We start from the raw sequence: 13,836 nt of genomic DNA on the forward strand, positions 1-13,836 counted from the left end.
TTCTGCACATGCCTGTGTATATCTGGGAGGGTGTCTCCCATGATTCTTTGGTTTGAGATGCTCTAGATTTCTTGCCCATTCAATTGCAGGAGAACTTGACTGCCCCTTTTGGGGGGGATTGTAGGAAGGCTTTGGAGAACTACCAGTACTCGATGAATTTGCCAGCATCCTAACTGCAAAGTGCATGGGTAGATAGGTAGTTTCCCGCCCAAGTTAAAGCAGAGCCCAGGCTGCCACCCACCCTCCCACCCAAACCTGGCTCAGAGGTTTTTCAGTCTAGGTGGGAGGGGGATTAGGGCTAAAACCCAGGTAAGAGCCAGAGTTAGCTCTGCTAAGTGGATATACCCTGTATTACTGGCTCAAAGGCCAACTCGGGGGGGAGGAGGGAAAAAAAAAAAAAAAAAAGAGGATTTTACCAACCAATCCACACTCCCATGCAAGCCCCACGCTACTTAGACCTTCCTTATATCTTTTCCCCACTTTGAACATTACCTTTAATTTTCATAATAAGAAAGAACCTGAACTGAAAGTTAACAATATTTATTGTTTGTTAATTTCCCTACACCCTAACAGGGAGTTTAGGTCACTTGCTCCACTCCCCTCTCCTTCCCCCTATTGTGTAGGGGCCTGGACTCCAACTTGCAAAGTAACAACAGCCCAATTCACCCTGTTACGTAAAACTGACTAGAAGAGGCAGCGGGACTGGCAGCAGAGGGGCTGGCCCAGATGGGATGGTTTGACCTAATGGAGCAGTGCAAAGGGGTCTGCAGTTGACATGGCCGTGAGCTGAAAGCTTTTAGAAACGGGAGGAAATGTCAGTTAGGACATTCACCAACTGGATTCTGGTTGGGGAATGTCACTGCCATGAGGCAGCCACCTCTTCTTGGACATTGCTTACCTGGGGCGGGGCCGGGGGGGGCGTCACAGAGAGCCGGAGCAGTGGGGTTAGGCCGGAAGGAGTGAGCTTTGTTGTTAAAGATGCCACCCTCACCCTCTCCTAGGGCCCCGGATCCAGTATGACACTTCTAGGCCTGCATTGTCCTGATTCTGAGAGACGTCCTGGCCAGAGCGGGGGAACTGATCTCAGCCCCTGCACCAGAACAGCACCTGGGGTGGAAGACTTGGGCTCCTGCTATCACCACCCCCCATCTGTCATTTTCTTTCCCCAGCTTGTCCTTGTCTCTCCTTTTGCCTAAACGAGAGCTGCATCTTTTGCAACATCGCTGGGAGCCTGTGAGGGGAGAGGGAGCTCAAAGCAAGGCCTTAAACAGCTCACACTGGTACAAGTAGTTTGCCAGGTCTCAGCGTGCCTGATCAGATCATGTGCTAGGTCTGCGTTTCCCAGCAGCAAGGCTGCAAGCCAGACAGAGTGAACACGGGAGTCAGAAACTGTGTTTGGTATTTTTGTGTGTCTGTTCTTTCTCCCTTTGTTTGTGTTTATCTTGTTTTGTCTTAAGGGAAACAGGCTCAGATTCCAACAACAACAACTACAGTAGTTTACAACTCCCTAGCAGGAGCACTAGAGCCTGGCTCTCCAATTTGATTTCCTCTCGGGAAGCCAAAGGCAGGCATGAGGGAAAGCCTAGCATTCAGTTCATGAGCACCTCTACATGAAGAATTCTGTATAAGCCATTCCGCACCAGGATTTTTTCATTTCTATCTCATTGCCTCTTTAGGAAAAGAAAAGCAGAAATCTCTATGAAAGAAATAAAGTGCCATATGCATAAAACTACCTACACTAAGGCTACGTCTACACTTGGAGCTGGAGGTGCAATTCCCTGCTTGTGTAGATGTACCCACACTAGCTCTGCTCCAGCTAGTGCACTAAAAATAGAAGCGTAGCCAGTGTACCACAGGCAGCAGCCCAGGCTAGCCACCCAAGTATGCACCCAGGGGGGTAGGTACTCAAGCGGCTAGCCCAAGCCACAATCTGGGCCACACTGCTATCTTTAATGCACCAGCTGGAGCAGAGCTAGCGCAGGTACATCTATGCAAACTGGGACTCACACTCCCAGCTTCAACTGCAGATATAGCATAAGTTATCTTCAGGGCAGAGAGACGAATGCACACAACTCCACACAGGATGAGAAGACTTCTGCCCACAACGACATATGTGCCAAAAGCTTCATGAGCAGAAAGGTACTCACTCCTCTCTCTCTCTCTCTCCCAGCTGCCACAGTCCGCATCCATCACTCAGTCTCATTTCCAGGGCTTAAGTGCAGAGCTTTGACACTGACACTTCCCATGTCAGCATCCACATGGGGAACCTGCCAAATGACAAGGGATGCTGATAACTTTGTTTCTGATACTTCCCTTTTAAAGTAGCCTGTGCATGGAATGGTACAGAGGCATTGAACATTTCCTGTGTAAAAAGAAAGTCAGTTTTAAGTTACAAGGACTGCCCCCCAAAAATCATACATTATGATTCAAATATTCTAAAAGGGCCATTCTCAACATTCTGGAACTCAAATCCATTCATCAATTTACTCCAAAGCTTCCAGAGAAATGCTACTAATGCCCGAGAGTAGCCACATGAGAGTTTAGGTTAGAAGTTGCTTCCCATCCACAGATATAGGTGCAGTGGAAGTAGGATTTATAATGGAGCCCTGATTTCAGTCTCAGCTATAGAGATACTAGCATTTGCCCATACTACATTCATATCTGCCCATATTCTGTCCTGGTGCAGAACCCTGGGCTGGCCAGCCAGGCTTAGCTCCCCACTCTTTTGAACAGGGTACTAATGAGGAGACTGCAATCTGCACTCCTTATGCATTACATGTGTTCTGATGCACATTCAACACCTGCACAACTGCACTCCAGCTTCCTTCTCTGCTCTCAGCTCTCACTGCATTTTCTCCAGTGCCTTCAATCAGCCACTGATGTCTTGTGCCTCTTAGTTTCCTTCTCCCAATCCCCCTTCTCTGTTTCCTAGCACACTACTCCTATGCCCACTTCCAGGCCCTTTCTGCTAAGCCACATTAAGTCCACCCCAAAGACCCACTTCCTTCCACAATGTCCCCAAGCAGTGAGCCTTGTAGCACTGAAAGGGCAGCACCATGAGCTGTGTATGCAGGAGGTCAGACTAGATGATTATAATGGTCCCGTCTGGCCTTGGAATCTATGAATTTTTGAGCCAACATCAACATGAAAAACCAGCTCCAAGTTCTTCCCCTCACTGGGTTTCCTGTATATATATTCTGTGTCAGCCTTTTCAGCTCATGAACACTCTGAGGCAGGGACGGTCTCCCTTCTGGGTCTCTTGAACCGCACTGGACAGCCTGCAGACATTGACTCAGGGATATCACATCAGGGTGGAAACATTCAATAAAGAACACCAGGATGGGAAATGTCTGCTCTTCCTCAGGTAGGAGATGGAGCCCAAAAGCAAGCTGAGCATTTTTAAACTTCCTCATACTGGGGTTCAGGGTTCACTGCAGGGTTCAAAGGACAGTTCATCCTTGCCATCAGGCCAGAACCTCTACTGTTCAAATCTGGTTTGTACAGGGTTGATGGATGGACGATCAGAGTGCGACAAGGTGCTGCCCTCAAAGGGGTGTGAACTTGAGATACTAAAGAAGTGGTCTGTACTTGGCAAAGAGAGTTAATAAACCAGGCCCACGAACAGGGGTGTTTTCTTTGAAGTAATCTGGTCTGTGTAACTGATTGGAAGATCCCAAGTGGGCACTGAGCCAAGGGCACAGACACCATGAGGGGTCACACAGGGGGTCTGGCTGAGCTAGAGTAGCTATTCCACCATCCTTCCTGCTCAGTAGGGCCTTCTACTGCTAGCAGAGCAGGATTCATTCAATCCTAGAACATCCAGGAGAGTTGTCCATTGCTCACTACTGGTTCTGCAGTTCAGTTGGATAACTGATATTGCATCTACCAAGTGCTGGCAGATGTGTGAGACTTTGGGTGAACCTAAAATGATCAGAGGGTCAGTTCAAAAAAATATCCAGACACAATGATCTGAGTCAACCTGCACAGAAATCACCTGGTGCTGAAATCAGCCTGAACTGACTTTCTGGTGAGAATTCCCTACTCCCTGCTTCCAGCTAGCTCAGAAATACTAGTGTCACATGGTGTCATGTTATTCCAGGGCCTCCGTTTCCAGAACTAGCTGCAACCAGGAAGGTCAGAGGCGCCAAAAGGTGAATGACACCAACAACAGTAACAGGAAGAGAAATGGCCTGTGGCCAGCCCCACAGAAGAGACAAGACTGGTGTTCAGTTTGTAAGTTTCTGGCTAAAAGAGTCTGTCTGGTTCTAAGCCAATTCTACTAAACCTCCTCTATAGGATTTTTATTCCCTGGTCCAACTGTTTAATTCAGAATCCAACATCACAGACAGCTGTTGCTGATTAGCCTATCTTTCAGAGTTAGTGTGTTGCTCTGTTCATTTGAGCATACGAAGGCTGCATATCCTAAATATTACAGACGCAAACCCAATGTGACAGCAATTGGGGCCAGACCAAAACAAGGGTAAATGGACATTGCCTAAATCAGACATTTAGAATGAACCCTGCCATCCCATAGTAACAGTAAGGAGTGGTATTCATGTTGACAGACCATGACAGTCATGAGACTTAGTGATGAAACCCAAAATTGCTCTATAACTAAGGGAAAAAAGAGCCTCTCTCATCAATTACTTCATACAATAAGAGCTTTCAAATGCATCATCCATTGCCATTCACACCAGAGAGGGTCCTAACCCTAAATCCTCCATGCAAACACCAGCCTTCCCATAATTTTAGAAAGTTCTGACCTGGCTTGGGACTTGGAGGTAAGTTTCCATTTCCTGTAGGAGCTAAACAAACTGCCCAAGTCAAACATCCCAGATTTTGATCTCAGATTCAAATTTTACAGCTTGGGCATGTCTTTATTTCATCCCATAGTTGCCCCTTTCCTCAGTCAATAGAGAACAGCCTAGTCTGGCTCATGCTTCCATTCTCACACATAAGACCTCACCAAGGAGAAGCTAGTTTTGCAGGCACTTGTCAGCCTGAGTGTCTGAGTGCATATCACCTTTAAGAAACATTAACGTTAAAAACAAAAGAACCCTCCAATGCTAGAGCCCCCAAAACAGCAGGAGTTGAGGTTGCACTTCTCAAACAAAGCATGGAAAGTACCTTCACTTACCCAGAAAAGATGCCCCGACGGAATCACAATGCAAGTTCCTTTCTCCTCCATGACATACACTTTCATTTTGTTTGTGCCCACCAAACTACAGGCTGGAACCCTACAAGTGTCAGATCTGGGTTAGGTCAGGGGGAAAAAGAACTAGACCCTCTCGGGGTCAGGTAGGGTCTCCTCCTACTGCCCGCGGGGTCAGCATGGAGGCAGCTGCAGGTCCTGCTCTTATCAGTCGCCGCCACCTCACTGTTGTATATGCGCTGCATCCGGCGTGAAGGTACCTGCCAAGGAGTGCCTCTCACACTACGCTGCGCACACAGCAGGAGAAGGGCATGCCACCACAGCTGCACCGCCCCAGGGCAGGAAGCTGCAGCAGCTAAGGTTTGGGGGAAAACAAACAGTCAGGGATGGGTCAGAAAACAAACACAATCCTCTTGGTTGGCCAAGCAGACTAGGCATGGCTCCTATGCCCATAGCATGGTGTGTTCATTCAGCACTGGAGAGACATGGAGCAGTCACTGGTGACCACCAGGGGTCAGACTGGACACATACAGCTGCATCTCCCCTTTGTTTCCAGCTGCTGAATCCAGGAAGGCATTCCCTGACATGGCTTTGCTGCACGCCTCTGCCATATACTTCTGAACCAGATGTAGCCTAGGTACAGAGCTCGCTTCTACACACACCAGCTGTGTTCATCACTGGATCCTTTAATGATCTGCCAGGTATGGCTGAGGTATGTTTAAATAAGGTATTTTACACCCAGTGCCACCAAGTGAGTGAACAGTTATAATACTGTTTAGCATTCCATTACATCTCCCCCCTTAAGATCTACATTCCTTCCATTTATAATATTTACACTATCACAATGTCTTTCAAGTTCAGTATGGATCAGTCCGTTAAGTCTCTCTGAATCGTACTGATTTTCTAATTACACAACCTGAATACATAACAACTTGGTCATCTGACTGCTCATTAGTTGCAACTGGCTGTCATCAGTTTGGAATCCTAGAACCGTCTTCTTGTTCTGCCTTCTGCAGAGTTTGTTCTGTTGAACTCTCCACTGTTGGTCTCAATCACATATGAACTGGATGCTGAATTCTTTTTCTTTACCACAGCTGGAGCTGTCCATCTTTTTTCTCTATCCAATTTCACATGAACACGGTCACCAGGTTCTAGACTTGGCAGTTCTCTGAGTGACATCTGTTGTAAAAAATTGTTGGTAAGCTCTTTTAGCCAATTTATCCAATTTGGCTACTCTCTCCATGTCTGGCCACTTTGGAGATAGATTCTTTTCCAAAGTCGGAGCAGTAGTTCTGAGTTCTCTTCCCATGAGGAGTTGTGCTGGACCATATCCAGTAGCTGTTGTGTAACTATGAAGAACAAAGAATGGATCTTCCTGCTGTAGCATTTTCTTGGCTGTCTGTACAGCTCCCTCAGCCACTCCATTTGCTTGTGGGTAATGTGGGCTGTTAGTAATATGATCAAAATTATATTTTGTTTGGAATTACTTAAATTCTGCTGCAGTCAATTGTTGCTCCATTGTCCGTCACTAGTTGTTGTGGATTACGAAAGTGAGCAATAGTGCACTTCAGTCTCGGTAACACTGCAGCATATTATGTCTTTTGAATACATTATTTCTGTATACCTAGAAAAATAGTGATGATGTCCAGGGGTGCTGGAACAATTTTTATAGTGGGGGTGCTGAGAGCCATTGAACCAAACTGTAAACCCTGGATATAATGCAAACTACCTCAAGCCAGGGGGTGCTGCAGCACCCATAGTTCCAGCATGTATGATGTCTTCTGAATTTGCATAAATCTGCCACTAGTCTCTTCCAATGTCTACCTGGTAGAGGTGTTATTAAAAGGTTCTTTTTGTTGTGGTCTGTTAGTTTTGTAATGTTCACATGCAGATATTTTATTCTTTATGTCCTTGCTGATACCCAGCCACCACACTGACTGGTTGGGCCATTCATGGCATTCAATTAATCCTTGATGTGCTGCACGGATGAGGTTTAGGATTTCACCTCTCATTTCATTTGGAATTACGATGCAGTTGCCTTTATTAATGATTCCATTTGACTCGTTTAATTGTCTATACACCGCAAAGTAGTTTCTTTTCTCTTCCTTAGTATCCTTTAGACACTTGGGCCAGCCACCTCAAATATAACTTAGAACTTCCTGAAATTGCACGTCCGTTGATTTTGCTTTTTGTAGCTGGGAGTAGTTTGTGTACATGACACTGGTGTGTACATGTCCACAGCATCCACATATGCCTTTACATCATCTTTGAGCTCATGGGAAGTTCAATGCAATGCTTGGCTCAGTGACAGAGTGTCTGCTACTACCAGATTTTTCCCAGGAACATATTTAGCAATTGGGTTAAATGGCATTAACCATAGCAATAGCGGTTGGTGTCTCAGTGGTGATACTGGTGTCCAAGATCCAAGTCTCTTCCACTGATGAGGGTTACAAGTGGTTTATGGTCTGTTATCAATGTAAATTAATAACAGACCATGCAGACAGCTGTAAAAGTTCTCACATGCCCATACACTTGTCAGGCACTCCTTTTCAATCAGTGCATATGATTTGTCTGCCTCTGTAAATGTGGGAGATTTTGCTTTCGAAGATTACCTTTACCATTGCACCTAGAATTTTCCAAAGAAAGATGGTAGAACTGGCTTCCACTTAGAGCTATGTTATTGCAACAATAGGTCACCTAGGCCAGAGCTGTTTGCATCCACAGTGACGATTGTGAGTTTCTACATAACATAGTACTTGAGAACTGGAGCTGTTGAGATAATTTCTTTTATCTTGTTGAAGGTAATTTCTTGATTTGGCCTCTGTCAGGGTTCCCTCCCCACTCTGAACTCTAGGATACAGATGTGGGGACCCACATGAAAGACCCCCTAAGCTTATTTCTACCAGCTTAGGGTAAAACTTCCCCAAGGCACAAACTCTTTGCCCTTGGTGGGTACGCTGCCACCACCAAGTGATTTAACAAAGGATCAGGGACAGGACCACTTGGAGTTCCTATGCCCCCAAAATATCCCCCCAAACCTTTACACCCCCTTTCCTGGGAAGGCTTGAGAATAATATCCAAACCAATTGGTTACAAAGTGATCACAGACCCAAATCCCTGGGTCTTAGGACCATAATGAAATCAGTCAGGCTCTTAAAAGAAAACAGAACTTTATTAGAAAGAAAAAAGGTAAAAGAAGCACCTCTGTAAAATTAGAAGGGAAGCTAATCTCACAGGGCAATCAGATTTAAAACACAAAGGATTTCCCTCTGGGCAAAAACTTTGAAGTTACAAAAAGAAAACCAGGAATACACCTTCCTCTCAGCACAGAGAAAATCACAAGCCAAAACAAAAGCAAACACACATTTCCTTGCTAGTACTTACTAATTCTAATGGAGTTGGATTGCTTGCTTTCTTGATCTCTCTCCAGCAAGCACACAGGACAGACAGACAAAAGCCTTCTCTTCTCCCCTCCCCCCAGATTTGAAAGTATCTTGTCCCCTTATTGGTCCTTTTGGTCAGGTGCCAGCCAGGTTACCTGAGCTTCTTAACCCTTTACAGGTAAAAGGATATTGTGCCTCTGGCCAGGAGGGATTTTATAGTACTGTATACAGGAAGGTTGTTGTTACCCTTCCCTTTATATTTATGACAGCCTCCATAGCCAAGACTTTAACAATTCATTCAGTGGTCTTGTCACTGTAGAAATGTCTTGTAGGTTTTGACTAAGGTAATTACCATTCCCAGTATATGTTTCAGTTCTGGTACACTAGTTTGTGCATTCAATTCTTGAATTGCTTTTACTCGCTCAGGGCTACAACTGATTCTGTTTATTGTCTGTCCTAGAAACTCGATTTGAGAAAAAAAAATGTGTTTTCTGCCTAGCTTCAGTCCATACTGTCTGATTAGGCTTAGAACTTCATTGAGGGTTTTGTTCTGATATATCGCTCTCCGATGAAAGAACACAACAACATCCATGAAAACTACAAACTCCATTTGTATTCAAAAACAGTTTGCCATCTTTCTTTGGAAAATATCACGTGCACTGGTAATCCCAAAAAGTAATCTCCAAAAGCAAAATCTCCCAAAAGGTGTGATAAATGAAGTCAGTTTAGAACTTTCTTTGGCTAAAGGAATTTGCCAGAATCCTCAAGGCATCCAACTAGAAGAATACTGTAGCTTCTTTCACTTTGGGGAGGAAGCCATCCAGTGTTGGGAGGATATATTTTTCTCTCACAACTGCTTCATTAAGTCTTTTAAAATCCACACAGATTTGCATTTTTCCATCTTTCTTTATAACCAGTACCATTGCAGCAAACCATGGTGTTGGCTCAAAAATTTTCTCAATTATGCCAATGTGCTCCATTTTCTTTCACCCAGTTTCCACTTTTTGAAGTAATGGGATAGGAATCCTGTGAGGTATAGGTACACTACATGGTTCAGCCCCAACTCCAAGTGTAGACATAATCTTTGAACAAGACCCTTATTTGCCTCTTGGAGGTAGTTACTCTGAGGTTTGTCCCTAACGTCCTGGGGCATGCATGTGCAATCACTAACCTACGCCCAGTCCATCACCCACCCAGCACTGGAACAGGAGTCATATGCAAGGGAGAAGTATGGTGGAAAGCATCTTTTCTTCTGCAAGCGCATCCCAGACTGGGAAGAACAGATGGCAATGGCATTCCAAAACTGAAGGAAAAGTAACATTTGATCATAGTTTGCAAGGAAATGAGAACGGGGACAAGAACTATATGTGCTGTTTCTCTGGCCCACTAGCACCTGCCATGCTGTGGCCCTCAAGGATAGTCACTGAATGCCTGGTAAACTCCAAGGGAACAGAAAGAGGATGAGGGCCAACTTATTCATTGACCTTGTGGCTATATCTCATCAGAGGAAGCAGAAGGCTGAAGAGTGGAGGGAAGGTTTCTTTCACTATGGTACCAGGGAACAGTCCCAGAGGCTCTCAGGGGAGCACATAGACAAAGAACAGGACATGCAGGTACAGCTGCTAGAGACAATGCAGAGGCAGAGAGTCCTGCTGGAGAATGTTGGGATGCTATCGATGTTCATAGCCAGCACCCCAACCTAGCCATATCCTGCAGTGCTTTGAGAGCACTGGGAGCCCCCGTTCTCTTCTCCACCTACAACACATGCCTCCATGACAGCAGCCCTGACACTTTATGTGCCGTCACCAAACTGGTTAGCTACTGACCAATAGTAACTGGGAGTGGCAGGCTTCCAGATGGTGATGGGCACATGTTTCTCAACTCTCAGGCCAGAGGGACCACTGTGATCACCTAGTCTGAACTCCTCTATAGTACAGGCCAGAGAACTTCCCCACAATTATTCCTAGAGCACAGCTCTAAGAAATGCATCCAATCTTGATTTTAAAATGATCAGTGATGGAGAATCCACCATGAACCTTGGTAAACTGTTTCAGTGACTAATTGCCCTCACTGTTAATTTTTTTTTGCCTTATTTCCAGTCTGAATTTATCTAGCTTCAACTTCCAGCTATTGGATCATGTTACACTTTTCTCTGCTAAATTGAAGAGGCCATTATTAAATATTTGTTGCCCGTGAAGGTACTTATACACTGTGATCAAGTCATCCCTTAATCTTCTGTTGGTTAAATTAAATAGATTGAGCTCTTTGAAAGTCTATCACTGTAGGACACGTTTTCTAATCCTTTAGAAATTCTCGTGACTCTTCTCTGAACCCTCTCCAATTCATCAATATGCTTCTTTTCGTGCTGGTGTGCCATCACTGCAGCTCTGAGGAGAGCTCTGCACACTTCTCTATGTAAGCGGAGGAATAGTCTCGCTATTGTGGGGAACTTTCCTGGCTTCTGCACTACCCTGGTAAAGTGGGCTAGCAAAAGGATCCGAGTCCTCGCTCCCACTTCCTTTACCCAGAGGCCTCCTGTCCACTCTCCTGTCTGGCCTCGTAACCCCAACAAGGCTGGGCCCAGGATTCCTGGGGGGCTCGACCCCCAACCCTGCTGTGGTCACCTTGGACAGGGGCTAGGGTGTCCCCACTCCGGGGTACTCTCTCTGCACTGGACACTTCTCTGACCCACTGACCATTACATACAAGTTAAAGCAAATGCAAGTTATTTAATCAGCAATTAATTTTAAAAAGAATAAGGAAAAATGGGAAAGGTTAAAGGAAACACATCACCCTGCTCTGTGGCAGGGAACATCACAAACAGTGTCTCTGGAGTGTCAGGGCAGTTCACAGTCTGTTCCTTGTAAGTCCCAGGCCTCCTTCCCAGGCCCGGGCTGTGCTGCAGGGATGCTGTGGGTTGAACACTCGCTCTAGTGGTGGCCACACGTTCTCAGGCTCTAGGTGGCAGGGCCCTTCTTCCCAGCATTGCCCCCGCCCTGTTGGGGTTACCAATCCCCCTCCGAGTCTGGCTTGCAGAGCCTCCTGGCTGAGGCGTCTCCCTGTGCTGGGCCCGCTGCCCAGGGTCCCCCTCGCTCTCCCCAGCTGCTCACCATACCCGGCTCTGGACTGCTCCAGCCCCAGCTCCATCTCCACTCTGCCTCAGCACGGCTGCTGCTCTGTCTCCAGCTCCCTGGGCTGCTTCTCTGGCGCCTCTGGCTCTAGTTGCTACAGCTCTGCTCCCCAGCTCAGCTTGGGCCCCTGTTTTCTCCTTAGCTCGGTCCCACTCTGTCTGACCCAGGCAATTCTAGCTCACACGGAGGATGGGACCTCCCTGGCCTCCTGACTCCCTGATTAGCCTGCCCACCTTGTCATTCAGGCTGACCTGGAGCATTGGCCTCTCCCCATTGTTCCTGGGGACTGTCAGTCTCAGGGTCCTGATTTCCCATCGATCCTTCCCCCTTTTATTACTGGGAGCTAGTAACTAAAACACCCCCATTGAATGTTAGTATGGGGGCAACAGTCCCCTTACATCTAGGAAAGGAGTCTTCAGCATCCTGAAGTTTTGTTCCAACTGGTGGTCATCCCAGGTCTGCAGCACTGTCTCATCCCACCAGTGCCACATGTGTATCAGTCTGTTTGTATTAACAACAGGCAGCATCACCGCCCTCAGCAGTGTTTCTTCCATGGAGCCTGACAGCAGTTTAGAAACAGAGCTGGCTCCTAAAGCCAGATTAATGATGGGGTGACAGGAGAGGAATCGTTGAAATCTGTCCCAGAATTCCAGTGGCTTCCAATATTGTATTCTCTTTGGTTAGACTGCTCACAGGAATGGAGATCCACCCAGGAACTATCCATCTGTGGGTATGCAACCCCAATCTTTTATAAATCTTCAAAATTATCCCGGTATCTATTATGGTCCGTTATCTGAAATGAGCTCATCACAAATACCATGCCTGGCAAATATTGCGTTGGTGGGATTGACTACTGTGCTGACTAGCATGTTGCACCATTGAGTGACTTCGAAAAACCAACTGTAATAATCAACTAATCAGCAGAGACTGGTTTCCTTTATGTTCATATAGATCAGTTGTCAATTGCTGCCAGGCTGTGCTAGGTGTGTCATGAGTTGTCATAGGTTCTTTGTAGTTCTGTCTCTGTTGCATTTGTGCAACGTACCAGTCTCAGGCCATTTCTTCTATTTGTGCGTGTCTCTTGCCTGTCTTTTGCATACTACCATACTGAGGAGTCCCTCCTAGATCTTTTTCTGGATCTCTGGATGCATTTTCTTTGCAATCACTATTTCCTTCCCTTTCAGCATTAGTCCATTCTTCACACACAACACTGTGTTTTTATTGCAAACATCTCCGATAGCTACGGGAACTTGTTTTTGACCAGGGCATCCTGACTTTATTCTTGCTTACAAAAGATTCATTGCATTGTTTCCTCTCTGTGTCTCTATTTCTGATAGCTTTCTTGTAGACACTGTTGTAATACCATGTGCACCTGTTCCTCCAAGTTCCCGACCCCCCACTTTTTTTTGGGGGGGGGGGTATCTTGTCCCTCTACAAAATTGAGAGAGAAAAGTCTGCTATACAGGAATTTCTCTTCCTGGATTGTATGTCAGTTTCTAAAGATACCTTTGTAACTTTAAGTTCATATGCCGAAGCCTTAGTGATGTAGGAGCTAGACGTTTCTCAAGAATGTTCTCTAGAGGTTTGTGATCGATTTCAACTCTTATTTTGCATCCATATAGGTAGTGATTAAATTTCTGATCTAGTGACAATAGCAAATAAATCCTTTTTCATATGAGCATAATTTTGCTGTGTTAGCATCTGTGCTCTTGATCCATACACAATTGGAACTCCTTCCTGCAACAATGCTGCTCCAATTGCTGCCTGTGAAGCATCTATTTGCACTGTTTTTTCATTGCAGTATTTTAGTTTTGTTTCATATTTTGGAAGATCATATCCAGATTACTATCCTGGTACCACTCCCCTTTTTTCCCCCAGTTAAGACAAATCTGTTTTTTAAAAAGCCCAGAAACATTAACCAATAAGCAGAGTTAGCTGTAGAAGGTTACTGTGCCAATGTTTTTAAGCATTTTTTTAAAATGTTTATACTTAATACATGGTGTAAGCAGTGGGATAATCTCTGGTTAGATTGCTCATAGGAATGGAGAACCAGACAGATACAGAGAGCCAGTACTTCAGTCATTTCCTATGCCTCTCAAAGGGACCGTGTTCCAGTTAGCTAACTGTGCATGAACACAATGCAAGTATCCCATAATGCAGAGTGCTTAGT

The sequence above is a fragment of the Chelonia mydas genome, chromosome 7, assembly GCF_015237465.2.
Source record: "Chelonia mydas isolate rCheMyd1 chromosome 7, rCheMyd1.pri.v2, whole genome shotgun sequence".
NCBI lineage: Eukaryota > Metazoa > Chordata > Testudines > Cheloniidae > Chelonia > Chelonia mydas.